The following is a 14,951-nucleotide window of genomic DNA, read 5'->3' on the forward strand; positions in this document are numbered from 1 at the left end:
TCTCTGTCCATTCTTCCTCCGATGGTAAGGTTCTTTGTTTCCAAGTCTTAGCAAGCAGTAATCGTGCTGCCGTGATCAGATATGTAAAGAGTTTGTCCGTCTTCTTGTCCCATAACCCTTCCGTTAGTCCTAAAAGAAAGCATTCTGGTTTTAGGGGGATGCTTTGTTTGAGTATTTTTTGGCACCTTGTTTGGATTAATTTCCAAAACGTTCGCATCTTCTTGCAGGACCACCACATGTGCCTATACGTCCCTTCCTCCTCCCCGCATTTCCAACATTTATTATTTACATGTTTGGAGAATTTAGCTATCTTGGTCGGTGTTAGATACCATTGGTGTACCATTTTCACCCAATGTTCTTTAAAGTAATAGGAGTAGGAGTAGTTTGTCTTTATATTCCATATTCTGCTCCAGAATGGGAAAAGATACTGTTAAAGTAGATAAGAACCCAAGGACTTTTCCTTGTAGAGAAATATTGATTTAAAGGTGGCAAGGAAAAAAACAAAAACAAAAAACAGTAGATTGTAAGATAGGGCACTTGTGATAGGAAGAAGATAACGTGCTATAACTAAAGAAATACAAAGTAAGGAAATAGACAAGAAATGCCGTAGAAAAGAGAGTAGGAGGTCAAATGCCGTTGTAGGCAATTGTTTTTTTTAACTGTATTTGTAATTAGAGTGTTAGATAAGTTATGTTGTAGTTAGGGTGTTAAATCGTGTATGTCTATGTATGATGTGATCATGTCATTGTCTTGTTCTTTGTATGTCTATCCTTTGTTTCTTTCCTGTCTTTTTTACTATTGTAATATTAAAACTCAATAAAAAAAAAAACCACAGGAGTTGACTTCTCAAAGTTACTGAGAGAAACCAGAATGTTGATAAAAATGTTTGGTCTAGTTCTTCAGATCTCTTTTTATTTTCTTACCTGCATTAAATATGTAACAGAAAGACAATAATAAAACATGGGAAATATAAGCATTACAATATCTCCACATCATTAGTGGGAAGCGTAGAATATACATATGTTGTTGAACCACAGTAACCCCCATCTCTGCCCAGATGACTTATAGTTCACCAAGGGCTCAGAAATAAATATAGGATTTTTCCTTTTATAAAAAAGAGATCTTTTCCGGACTTGCTCAAGTTCAAAGCATGGGAAAATCTAGACCAAACCAGCAGCAGTTGTAAACCCCTAAACTCTATCGTATTCTAACCTTCAAATAACTGTATCAACTTTATGATTGTGTGTAACTTGCGTCTTTGAACTGTGCACTGTATCTGTTACACTCCCCCTGAAGTCACAGGTCCGCAGTTTGGGAGTCCTCTTGGATTCATCGCTTACGCTTGAGGCTCAGGCGTCGGCGGTGTCCGGGAGGGCTTTTGCGCAATTGAGACTCGTGCACCAACTGCGACCTTACCTTGTAAAGGCTGATCTGGCTCGGGTGGTCCATGCCTTGGTCACCTCTAGATTGGATTACTGTAATGTGCTCTATGTGGAGCTGCCCTTGAAAACGGTTCAGAAATTTCAGCTAGTCCAGCGGGCGGCAGCCAGGATATTAACTGGTGCTCCTTACAGAGAGAGGTCAACCCTCCTGTTCAAGGAGCTCCATTGGCTGCCGTTCATTTTCCTGTCCCAATTCAAGGTGCAGGTGCTCACCTACAAAGCCCTAAATGGTTTGGGACCTGCCTACCTGCGTGACCGCATCTCAGTTTACGAACCCGCATGCTCTCTTCGATCATCTGGAGAGGCCCTGCTCATGATCCCACCTGCATCGCAGGCACGTTAGGTGGGGACGAGGGACAGGGCCTTCTCTGTGGTGGCCCCCCGACTCTGGAACTCTCTACCCAAGGACATCAGACAAGCCCCAATGTTGGCTGTCTTTAGGAAGAGCCTGAAGACCTGGCTGTTCCAGTGTGCCTTTCCAGAATAGGAAACTCCGGGCTTCAAGTCCCAAATGCACTTTGCTAGAGATTCAGGAATATCTGCACATTGCACCTACCTCCATATACCTCTACATATTACCTGTCAAGTTCAGCATTTTAAATTTTGTCCATTACATTTGGCCCGGCCTTTAGGTTTTAATTGTGTCATTGTCTTACTGTTCTATTGTTTTGCTTGATGTTTTATTATTTGCTTATGAGTTTATTGTGTATTGTATGTTGTTGATTGTCGGTGGCCTTGGCCTTTGTAAGCCGCATCGAGTCCTATGGGAGATTTTGTGGGGTATAAATAAAGTTAATAAAGTTAATAATATTTCCTACACACACCGTATATGAACGACTTTATAAAATTGTACAAAATGTAACCTAGAGGCAGCCACCCTCTGTGACTCTGCTAAGATAATCCCCTAAGAAAGGTTGGTCGAATCCTCCTGGCTGTTTCTCAAGCCAGATAATCACAAGCCAGAGTCATTGTTTATATGTAACGCGTTGCTGTGGCCCAGTCTGGTGATCTGGAAAATAAAGTAATGAAAAAGCGTTGGTTTCTAATATATGTAATGTCTTTATGCTTGTGGGTAAACAGTATTTCTTGCTGTTTCTTTGCCAGTGTTGTGGAGATTGTCTGGTTTGTCTACTCTAGAACATGCAACATATCATTGTCCTTCTTTAGGGGTCCCTTTCAAAACTTTGATACTGCATCTGTCATATACATGTGTGTGTGTGTGAATGGCTGGATGGCCCTTTGTCAGGAGGGCTTTGATTATGTTTTCTTGCTCTGGTGAAGGGAATTGGACTGGATGGCCTTAAGGCAGCCTTTCTCAACCTGGGGGGAGTTGCGAGGGGGGTGTCAGAAGGGTTACCAAAGACCACAAGAAAACACAGTGTTTTCTGTTGGTTATGAGGGTTCTGTGTGGGAATTTTAGCCCAATTCTGTCATTGATGGGGTTCATAATGCTCCTTGATTGTAGGTGAACTATAAATCCCAGTAACTACAACTCCCAAATGTCAAGGTCTATTTCTCCCAAACTCCATCTGTATCCCCCTTTTTGTCATATGCCGTATTCATGCCAAGTTTGGTCCAGATCCATCATTGTTTGAGTCCACAGTGCTTTCTGGATATAGGTGAACTACAACTCCCAAACTCAAGGTCAATGCCCACCAAACCCTTCTAGTGTTTTCTGTTGGTCATGGGAGTCTTGTGTGCCAAGTTTGGTTCAATTCCATCACTGGTGGAGTCCAGAATTCTCGTTGATTATAGGTGAACTATAAATCCCAGCAACTACAACTCCCAAATGACAAACTAATAATTTTTGAGTGATGGTCACTCCTTGTGTTGTGAGATGTTTTGTTGGCAAATTTGGTGTGATTTCTTCTTTTGTTTTTAAGGTACTCATTTAGCATATGCTTTCTGGGTATGAATCCAGCTGATAGTCATACAAGTGGGTGGCTTTCACACTGTTCAACCTTATTTCTCTCGCAATTGGCAGAAACTTCCTGTCGCACATCAATGGGAGGTTTGGGGGGGGGGGGTCAATGCCAGCTACCTTATCAAGTCTATCAGCAGGTGTAGATTTAAGACATCCAGTGATTATTCTACATGTTTCATTCAATGCTATATTCATCTGCTTCACATAGGCAGATTTATGCCAGATGGGGCATAAATTAAGTTGGTGGAAAGCACATACTTGTGTCTTGGTAGAGTTAGGATTCAGGTACTTATTTTTGTAGTAGGTAGAGAGATCTTTCAGGGTATTAGTAAGTTGGTTCTCAACTGTTTCAAAGTATTTTGCTTATGTTTCTAAGCCAAGGTTATCAGCATATATAAACCATATACAAAGGAAATCCAATTGAAAACAACATATATATGTAATCAAACATTTTTCTAAAAAAAGACTAGAGAAATTGTGAGACATTGTTGTTGTTTATTCATTCAGCTGGCCTCATGGACCAGCCCACAACAGAGCTCCCTGTGGGCCGTCTCCACCCCCAGCTCCTTCAGAGTCAAGCCAGTCACTTCAAGGATACATCCATCTTGCCCTTGGTTAGTAGGTTAGAGAATGGCTTTAGGAAACTCCCAAAGTACGCATTATACCACTGGAGTCCAAACGTATGGAAGAATTAAAGGCTACTTCTTTGTGAGTTTCTCATAGGCATTCATCGAGTCATCTATGGAAACAGGATCTGAGGATTAGATGGGTTTTTAGTTTGATCCAAACAAGCTTTTCTAATGTCCTTTAAAAAAGGAATAGCAGACATGGCACAGAAATGTGGCAATTTTTATCTCCAAATTGTATCACGAGAATATAGGTCATGCTGTTGTTCTCTTTCAGTACTTGACGTCAAAGCAAAACAATCTGGAGGGGAAAGGTAGAACTGCCTATTTGAGGACATATAGAGCCACAGGGCATGCTTTTTTAAAAATCATGTCAGAAGCTATTTGAAATACAGCAAGTTGCTTCCGGTGCAAGAGAATTGGCTGTCTGCAGAGAAATTGTCCAGGGGACACCTGGATGTGTTACCATCCTGAGGGAGGAGTCTCTCATGTCCCTGCACGGGAAGCTGGAGCTAACAGATGGGAGCTCACCCCCATCTCATGGATTCAAACCGCCATCCTTCAGATCAGATGTTCAACCAGCAAAAGGTTTTAACCCATTGCACCACCGCAGCTTCACACAGGGCATGCTAACATGCCAGGAATGGAGACACTTCCATGTATCAGACCTCGTATCAAGACAATTTAGGTTTTCTCTGATGTTTCAACTGACATTTGGGTTAGAATTGCCCTCCACCTGCTAAATCCTGAGAATAAGGTTACCATATTTTGCAGGGGAATGAAGGAAGGGAGATGTAGAGCCCTTGCAGAAGCAGACTTATAGGGGAAAATGTGCAACCACTCTACCCTTCCCTGTCTTTGAGCATGTTTAGTTAATTAGCAAATTCTACATCCATGACTGGCATTTATGCCCTATCCCTTCTCAATTCAGTTTTCAGTTTCTTGAGTCAATGATAGGATTTAGTAGGAAAATCTAACTGAAATCTATTTAGCAATGCTCCTGGCAAGAACTACTCAAAAAGTGATGGATTCAATGACGTGAAGAAGGATGCCACAGAGCAGGGTAAAAACAGCAACACGACGACTAATATTTAAAGTTCCACGTGCCTGTTGTTTTCCATAATTTGCTTGATGTAGGACTACAGAATAACCCCTGTATGCACGGTACTGTACTTGGGTTTCAATTTATTCACATCCAATAAAATATGTCCTTTAGACATTATCTGGGTCCTCCAACATTACTCTATGGTGCTCTTGGGCCAGATGTCCCTCATATTTATTTATTTATCTATCATATTTATACCCCACCCTTCTCACCCCGAGGGGGATTCAGAAGGGCCTTACAAGTGGGCAACAATTCAAGATCACATAAAACAGAAATGATTAAGGGGCTGTGCTAATCATCTCTGTATTGTTCCAATTTTAGTATATGTTACTTACTTACTTACTTACTTACTTACTTAGACGATCCCTCATTGTCTGAGTAGGATAATCTTCCAGGGTGAGTAGGATAATCTTCCAAATGACTATGGAGCCCTATTCTTTATCTGCATCATCTCCCGCAGTGAGGGCATTGGTTTCGAGGTGGAAGGCGGTCCCGGTTGGGGTTGGCTTGATATGCCTTCCTTTTGGAATGTTTCTCTCTTTTGCCCTCCATTCGTGCCTCTTCAAATTCTGCAGCACTGCTGGTCACAGCTGACCTCCAGCGTATGCTGCTAAAGTGAACACATATCAATAGATATCACTATTATCTGTTGTTTTGCATATCAATGTGAACTCCGGATATGGAGATTGTACCATATAATGTTGAGCCCCCAGTGGCACAATGGGTCAAACCCTTGTGCTGGCAGGATTGAAGACCTACAGGTCGCAGGTTTGAATCCGGGGAGAGTATGGATGAACTCCCTCTGTCAGCTCCAACTCCTCATGCAGGGACATGAGAGAAGCCTTTTACAAGGATGGTAAAACATCAAAACATCTGGGCGTCCCCTGGGCAACATCCTTGCAGATGGCCAATTCTCTCACACCAGAAGTGACTTGGAGTTTCTGAAGTCGTTCCTCACACACACACACACACAAACACAAACATTATGTGTTAAGATATCCAAGGGAGGAAAGACTGGAGTTTCCTTTTATATAGAGCAGTTTGGATTCTCCCATTAACTGATGAGAAGGAAAAGAGCTATGCCCATTATTATTGCTTTCTTCTCACAATTACTGCTCTCTCCCCCTTTGTTTTGTCTCCTTTTCCTCCGACTTCTTGTCTTGCGGCAGCAATACCACCACTGCTTTCCTCTTTTTCTGCCCACTTCCCTTCTGTTTGAAGTTTTCTAGAGGTCAGGCAGGCAGCAGCATGAAGTGAGACAAGCAATGACAGGGAGAAAGGGAGGGTCGGAAATGTATCTGCAAGCACGGAAAAACATGGCACAGAAGCAAAATGGGGAAATGGAGGAAAGGTTGACATGCAGAAGGTGAACTCAAAGTGGAACAAAAAAACTGCAATAGCACAAAGCAAGAGGGGAAGAGGGAAAGAATGGAAGTCAGCCTGAACTTGGAAGTGGTGGATAGCCAGAAGCCACGGAAGAAAGCATGGAGACAGGGTGATGTGGGAGACAAGGGTGAAGAAAGGAAATAAGGGACAGTAAGACATACACAAGCAGTTGCCAAGTTACAGAGAAGATAGGATCTGTAGGTTTGTTCTTACCTTTGTTGTCAATCAAGGGCAGAGGTGCAGCTGTCCAGCCCCCGCACTTGGCCAGTCACAGACCGGGGTGGGAGAACTAAACAAAGCCAATATTAGCAAATGGATTTTTACTGTATAAAAATGCTTGCAACAACAATATAGTTATGCTTGTACATTTATAACATCCATGCTGTACACTGGATCCTTTTTTGCAGATCATAATAAAGTGCCTTTGTCACTTGTCTTCACCCTGGTGGTCTCTCCCTATTCAGAAATATTAGTGGTTAGCATAATGGCTCACCAGGCAGGATCCTTCTTAACTGTGGTCCATACTTTAAATACGACTTCAAGTTGAATTTGTATGTAAGTCGGAACAAGTACACTTTTTGAATGTAATTCCATATAGAGAGGGGAGGGGTTAACACCCCTGTGGTGTTTGTTCTGATGCCTGTGAATGAGACCAATAGATGCACAGGCCCCTGCCTTTAGGCTGATCTGAACCATAGCAGGGAGTTCCGCAGTTCCAGAATATCTGGTTGGGCCAGCATCAAAGGGACTGTGGCCGCAGCAGCAGCTTCAACCAAAAGTCTCTTTTCTGCTTCCTTTCCCCCTGCTTACCCTAAAATTGTAACAAATCCCCCAACAAAAAGTATCCTTTGGTTGCAACTTTTTTCTCTCCATAGTGATACATTGAGTCCCTTTACTGCCTCTAACACTCTCTAACATGAACCTTGCCTTTTCTGAGCCATGGATCACTGCTGGTTCGCCTGGGGTGCTCTTACAGCGTCCCGGGGAGGCTGAAACGGCATCCCTCCGAACCACAATATGGAAACCCATTGGGTCCCCGTATCCGCAGGTCAACGAATCAACTCCAAACCAGTGCCATTTTCTTCCTAGACTAATTCTAAGACTAACTGCTATCTTGCTTTTTGCATTATGGACCCCTGCGCCCCGGGAATAATCATTTTACCTCAAAACCTCATGTGGAGACAAGCTGGCCTTGATCCATGGTTCCATGCTGCAACAACGTTCGTGCCTCCATCTCGTGAGTGTCCAGAAGCCTGCCAACTCTGGGGAACCTGCTGTGGTCACCTCTTGGGACCCCCGGACCTCTGACAGGCCATCCTGGTTCTTGGACAAAATTGAATTTGTAGTTTTCTCCTCTTCAATGAATATATTATGACCCTCAGTGCTCACGGTGCCCCCAATATGCTCCCCACGCACTCTTATGAACTTTGCCCAACTTTTATGAACTTTTTGAAACTTTTTGTCAACTTTTGCCAGCTTTTGAAGAATTTTGGAACTTTTGGAAACTCTTTTGCCAAATCCTATGGATTCTTATTATACTCCCCATGCTTTATGAACTTTCAATGGACTTTGGAGGGAAGAGGGCTGACATGATTTCTATTTGCCTTTATATGATTTATCTCCTATAAACTCCTTGTATGTCCCCTTCCCATACCATTATATGTCTATATTTTCCAAAAATGAAGGAAAGCCACCTTTTTTCAGAAACCCAGCACCACATGGCTCCAGGAAGCATTTCTCAAATTCCTGGGCCAGCAATCCCTAAACAAAAGGTTTCAGCAAGCCCATTTGCATGACCAATAAAAGATGGTTCTTATCAACCAGATCTCAGAGGGCAAAAGGCTAGTCCATCTGGAGATAAGACCTTTCGGTATCTTGATCCACCGACACAAAGGGTGCCATCCTGCCTGCAGAGGATTGGATTCACTGCCGCTTCTTTTTCATTATGACAGCCTAGCTGGCCGATACCATTCTCAAATCCCATCAATGGATTCCATATCCAGGACGGAAGGACAACAAAGGTCTGACCTCCGAGCCAGATGAAAATGTATTTTCAAAAGAATCAAGACAATAGCCTGGCCAGTTTGAGGGCTAAAAGAAAGCAATCGCTGACCACTTGGACAATCATTAGTGATTTTTAATCTCATCATCTTCCCTCTTCATTTATTGTTTCCCGCCTGGCCCGCCTCCTTATTGGCCAAGAGGCCGAAGAGTTGCTGGCTCTCTGATTGGGTAAGGAGCAGCTAAGTTGGCAGCGCCTCCCAACCAGCTGATAACTCCAACCAATTAGCACAAAGCCGGCTAGAGGGGTGGGAGCGGGAAATTTGAATTTAACAGCTCTGTACTTCCTATAAAAACTGTGTTGTTTTACCTTGTTAGTTATGTCGACTTTGGGCAAATGATGACATCCACTCCAGGTGGAACGAAATAAACAACTCAGTGGCTTCCTCTTCAACTTGGTGAGATTTATTTGGGAAAAGTAGGGAAAAAATTATTCTTGGGTGATCTTGTCTCGCCAGGTGTACATGCCCTCTTTGGTGGGTCTGGCCGGACCTTGCCTAGGCGGGACCCCCTTAAATTTCATGTTCAGCATCATGTACCTGTTCAGAAGATTTCCCCTCACTTTCTGTCCCTAAGATAATTGGATTTTGAAAATGTGGCTTGTTGTGGAAACAAGTATTGGTGAGAAAGCTTCAGTGGAGACCCCTTTCCCCCGTGATAACTCTTTCAGGAGTGAATTTCCCTTCCTAGAGTAGATTCCTCTTGCCTCCTGTTGCTTCACCTCTGTTCTGAACTATGAGACTTTCATAAGTCAGATATTTGTACCTTGGGGAATTCCTGTAATGGCAAGGTGCAAGAAGACAAGGAGGATTGGCAGGCTGTGAGGCAAAGAGGAAAGGACAGGTGGGGGACAGGTGATAGAGGAAATCACGGTGAAGCAAAAAAGGGAGATATGGACAGCCATAGTGTAAGGGATGGGGACATTGCAAAGGCATGGGGTAAGACAAGGAAGAGGAAGGCATGTAAAAGGGATATGAGAGGTGCAGTAGAAGGCATAGAAGTAGGAGCAAGGTGAAAGGGAAGGAAGCATGCTTTCCCATTTTTGGGCTTATTTTTGTCTGCACTGTTTTCCTGTGGTAATTTCATAGATTTGGAGCATTTGGCCTGCAATATAAAAATTGGTGATTCTGAACTGATGAGAAGACAGTAGAAATATTTGTGTATGAATAAGCATCATCATGATCACTACCACTAGCATCCGAAAATGGTGAAGTCATGGTCCTTGAGCATCTAACTGGAACTCGGCTGTTACCAATGGTGCTATGGGTTTTGAAGAGGCAGGAATAGAGAGCCAAAGAGAGAAATATGCCAAGGCACGCCAAGCAAACCCTTGTTGGGACCGCCTACTATCTGGAAACCTATGTCCTCACTATGAAAAACCATCCAGAATAGGTCCCCACAGTCACTTACGGACCCACCGTACACTACATATTCTACCTATATAATATGTATTGGAGATGGCATTTAATTTCATTGTATGATGTACAGTGAAAATAAAGACATTCTATTATATTCCCATATTAAGTAAGGCTATTAGACACTAGGTTTATTATGGTTATGGATCTCAGGTTACAAAATGACCTGGAATTGCTCCAACACGTGTCACCTGCAGGGCAATGGAGACCTGGGAGATAATCTGGGCCTCTCTGAGGAACACAGAGGTCTTAGAATCATAGAATCATAGAATCAAAGAGTTGGAAGAGACCTCATGGGCCATCCAGTCCAACCCCCTGCCAAGAAGCAGGAATATTGCATTCAAACCACCCCTGACAAATGGCCATCCAGCCTCTGCTTAAAAGCTTCCAAAGAAGGAGCCTCCACCACACTCCGGGGCAGAGAGTTCCACTGCTGAACGGCTCTCACAGTCAGGAAGTTCTTCCTAATGTTCAGATGGAATCTCCTTTCTTGTAGTATGAAGCCATTGTTCCGCGTCCTAGTCTCCAAGGAAGCAGAAAACAAGCTTGCTCCCTCCTCCCTGTGGCTTCCTCTCACATATTTATACATGGCTATCATATCTCCTCTCAGTCTTCTCTTCTTCAGGCTAAACATGCCCAGTTCCCTAAGCCGCTCCGCATAGGGCTTGTTCTCCAGACCCTTGATCATTTTAGTCGCCCTCCTCTGAACACATTCCAGCTTGTCAATATCTCTCTTGAATTGTGGTGCCCAGAATTGGACACAATATTCCAGATGTGGTCTAACCAAAGCAGAATAGAGCGGTAGCATTACTTCCTTAGGTCTAGACACTATGCTCCTATTGATGCAGGCCAAAATCCCATTGGCTTTTTTTGCCGCCACATCACATTGTTGGCTCATGTTTAACTTGTTGTCCACGAGGACGCCAAGATCTTTTTCACATGTACTGCTCTCGAGCCATCTCACCCTCTACTTTGGTACCTCCTGATAGGACCTTGTCAGCACTAGCTGAAACTTAAGGAGATATTGTTGGACATCCTAGGAGCCTCTACAGATGACATCCCTCCCCTTGATCTTCTGCTAGGGAGACTCAGGATGCATCAACATTTTGGTGTTAATGCAGTTTGACACCACTTGAACTGTCATGGCTCAATTCTATGGGATCCTGTGAACTGTAGTTTGTTTAGACAGTAGCATTTTTGGACAGAGAAGGGGAAAGACCTTGTAAAACTCCCAAGATTCCATAGCATTAAACAACGGCAGTTAAAGTGGTGTCAAAATGCATTGTTTATACAGTATAGATGCACTCTCATATGCCCATCTGAAGGGTTTTAGGAGGAGCTTCCACCTCATTCTAAAACCATTATTGGGCTTATCAGTATGCATAAATTGCACAAATGAATACGCTGAAGCCAATTTTGCAGTTATGGAAACCATAACAAACCAGGTTCAAACAAACCAAAACAAGAATAGTGCGTGTGTGTGTGTGTGTAAAGGAAACACAGTGTTGGCACATTGGCGCCACTTGGTGGCCCCAGCCATAATAGCAACTGTTGCTACATATAAAACTAATATCCCGCAACCATCAGTCAGCATGGCCATGTTGAATGGGAATTGTGGGAATTGTGATCAACCTCCCACAATCCCTACCTTGGGGGGTGGGAGGATGCTGAATATAGATGGAGCTCAATAATCCCTCTTATAAATGGAGACTATTCACCTCAGTGGACATGGCGATAAAGATATGGGATTTGTGTAGGGTGGCTCTCTCAGAACTGACAGGTGATAGGTTACTTTATAAAAGTGATATTCTAAAGGTTAAAGATTCCAAAATAATTATTACAATACTTTAAAAAAGATAACGACTTTATTTCATAGAATAATAGCTATAACCCCCTTTTGGTATTTTGTTTTTCCCCGCATAATAGTCGCACCATTAGTTCACTTGCCTGGATTTTGCAGGGAGGCTTTTTTGACACATAATAGTCACCACCGCATAATAGGCACATCTCCTTTTCTCCTCCAAAAAGGGGAAGAGTGCGACAATTATTCGATGAAACACAATATTTCCTTTTTTATTATGTTGACAATATATGAAAGCAATGGGTACAAAACACTCTCTCCAATTTGTCTACTTCAAAATTGCCTCAAGTACCCCATTCCAGGGTGCCTTTAATGAATGAACCACAATCCCTGACTTTGACCAAAACCTGCATAAAATGCTCTTGGATGCACTTTATTTTACCCTCTAGTGCAATTAAACCCCATTGTTTCGTCCCATCTGAACCTCCTTCCAGATACACTATATTGCTCATCTCACCCAGTGTTTTTGAATATTTTAATCTTTGCAACTGGCCCTGACCATTGTGTTCAACTATTGTGATTTTATATTGCATTGTGTGTTTACTTTGAATTGTTTTTTGTATTATTATTTTCATTATATTTTATTGCTGTATGTTTATGTTGTATATTTGCATTGTTGTAATTGTTAGGCTTGGCCTCATGTAAGCCACACCGAGTCCCCTTGGGGAGATGGTGGTGGGGTATAAATAAATTTGTTGTTGTTGTTGTTATTGTTGTAAGTCAAAACTTGAACCCTTTGATGTTTTTCCTCTTCCTCCATTGAGGCAAGAGTGGAATTACTTTTTCAAAAATCTATATAATGTAATATATATATATATATATATATATATATATATATATACACACACACACACACACACACACACACACACACACATACATACACACACACGCACACACACACTGTCTCACATCCTACAATCTCCATTTAGCAAAGAAAGAAAAAGATATAATACACTCTAAAAAAACTGTGATGTCAAATAAACAACATCTTCTACAAGCCATGACTAACTACTAGTAACCCCACTCCACCCCCCAAATTAAAAAGTTGACTTCTTAGCCTCCAAGCTGACAACGTAAGTACAACATGAATTCAATGTATTGTCAAAGGCTTTCATGGCTGGAATCACTGGGTTGTTGTAGGTTTTTCCGGGCTATATGGCCATGTTCTGGAGGCAATTTTTCTCCTGACATTTCGCCTGCATCTATGGCAAGCATCCTCAGAGGCAGCGAGGTCTGTTGGAAGTAGGAAATATAAACCCATTTTTCCTACTTCCAACAGACCTCACTGCCTCTGAGGATGCTTGCCATAGATGCAGGCGAAATGTCAGGAGAAAAATTGCCTCCAGAACATGGCCATATAGCCCGGAAAAACCTACAACAACCCAACATGAATTCACTTCTTCATTTCTACTTAAAGAATAGTTAAATTTCTCCCCAATAACCGTACAAAAGAAAAAATAATATCCAAAACTCAAGCCCTTTCCACACAGCTTAATAAAACCCTACATTTTCTGCTTTGAACTGGGATATATGGCAATGTGGACTCAGATAACTCAGTTCAAAGCAGATATTGTGGGATTTTTCTGCCTTTATTCTGCGTTATATGGCTGTGTGGAAGGGCCCTCAGGGGCGTTATTTTTACTTATTTCTTTACAAATGTCAGAAAGGATGCCCAGTCTTTTAAAAAGTTATCCAAAGACTTGTCCCTGATCAAAACAGATGGTTTGTCCACTTCTGCTGTTTCAGAAATCTTCAAAATCCAGCTTTCTGAAAGTTTCCATTTCTAGACATATAACAGTCTCACTTTTAATTAGGTTTTAAATTCCATTTAGCCTATAAAAAGAGTTTTGTGAGCCATAGTTAAGTTAGAGTCATAATGTATTTTGTGCCTTCACTCATTCAGAAAAAAAGGCAATTAAAATTAATTAGACATTTGTAACACCTGTATGCCTTGCCTTAGAAAATACTCATGGGGTAACCATGAGTGACATATATACACACATTCACAATGAATTACTTCCCAGATCTGCTCTGCACTATAAAGACACAAAGGAAATAGAAACTCCTTTAACTTGGTTTGGTTCTAGCAATGGCAGAGATGTTTACCATCAAGCACTACAATCTGAGTCCATGGGGTAGAATTTATATAATTTTATTACCCCGATAAGAAGTGGATTGTGGTCTTTAATCTGTGTTTAATTCTAATTTAAGTTTTGCATATTTATGTGTTTTAAATTGTATACTAATGCTGTTATGTCAAGCCGCTTTGAGTTCCCTTTTGAGAGATAAAGCAGGGTATAAATAAGTAAATATAATAATGTGATGTCAAAGGCTTTCATGGCCAGAATCACTAGATTGCTGTGAGTTTTCTGGGCTGCATGGCCATGTTCCAGAAGCATTCTCTCCTGGCGTTTCGCCTACATCTATGGCAGGCATCCTCAGAGGTTGTGAGGTCTGTGGGAAACTAGGTAAGTGGGGTTTATATATCTGTGGAATGTCCAGGGTGGGAGAAAGAATTCTTGTCTGTTTGAGGTAGGTGTTTGCCACCTTGATTAGCATTTAATGGCCTAGCAGTTTGAAGGTCTGGCTTCTTACTGCCTGGGGGATTCAAATGAACAAAATCTGGCTACAAGTATTAAAAAAACTCTAAAATTATAGTAGTAAATAAAGAGGAACACTCAGCAAACAGGGAAATTCCAGACAGGAAACAGTCAAGGCCAGCTAACACCTTCCAACAAAGGACCCCCAGGCAGGAATCAGCCAGGCTTTGAAGCTGCAAGGCCATTCAATACTAATCAAGGTGGCAAACTGCAACATCCATACTTGCCTCAAGCAGACAAGAGTTCTTTCTCCCACCCTGGACATTCCACAGATATATAAACCCCACTTGCCTTGTTTCCAACAGACTTCACAACCTCTGAGAATGCCTGCCATAAATGTGGGCAAAACGTCAGGAGAGAATATTTCTGGAACATGGCCATATAGCCCGGAAAACTCACAGCAACCGATCATCATCATCATCATCATCATCATCATCATCATCATCTCCAATCTGTGGAGACAGACTGATGTCGATCAGTCTCCAGATTGGGTCAGATTTATGGAGATGCTGAAAAAAATTTTATTCA

The 14,951-nt window shown here is 42.1% G+C and overlaps 1 non-coding gene across 1 annotated transcript; it reads right to left on the reverse strand.

Annotated features, from left to right (window-relative positions):
• Window positions 1–5,334: 5,334 nt before the first annotated feature.
• On the reverse strand, window positions 5,335–5,440 carry LOC137096484 (U6 spliceosomal RNA). The gene has a single exon (XR_010909484.1). It is a non-coding gene; the product is annotated as a U6 spliceosomal RNA (small nuclear RNA).
• Between the last annotated feature and the right edge of the window lie 9,511 nt (window positions 5,441–14,951).

The sequence above is a fragment of the Anolis sagrei genome, chromosome 2 (assembly GCF_037176765.1).
Source record: "Anolis sagrei isolate rAnoSag1 chromosome 2, rAnoSag1.mat, whole genome shotgun sequence".
Lineage (NCBI taxonomy): Eukaryota > Metazoa > Chordata > Lepidosauria > Squamata > Dactyloidae > Anolis > Anolis sagrei.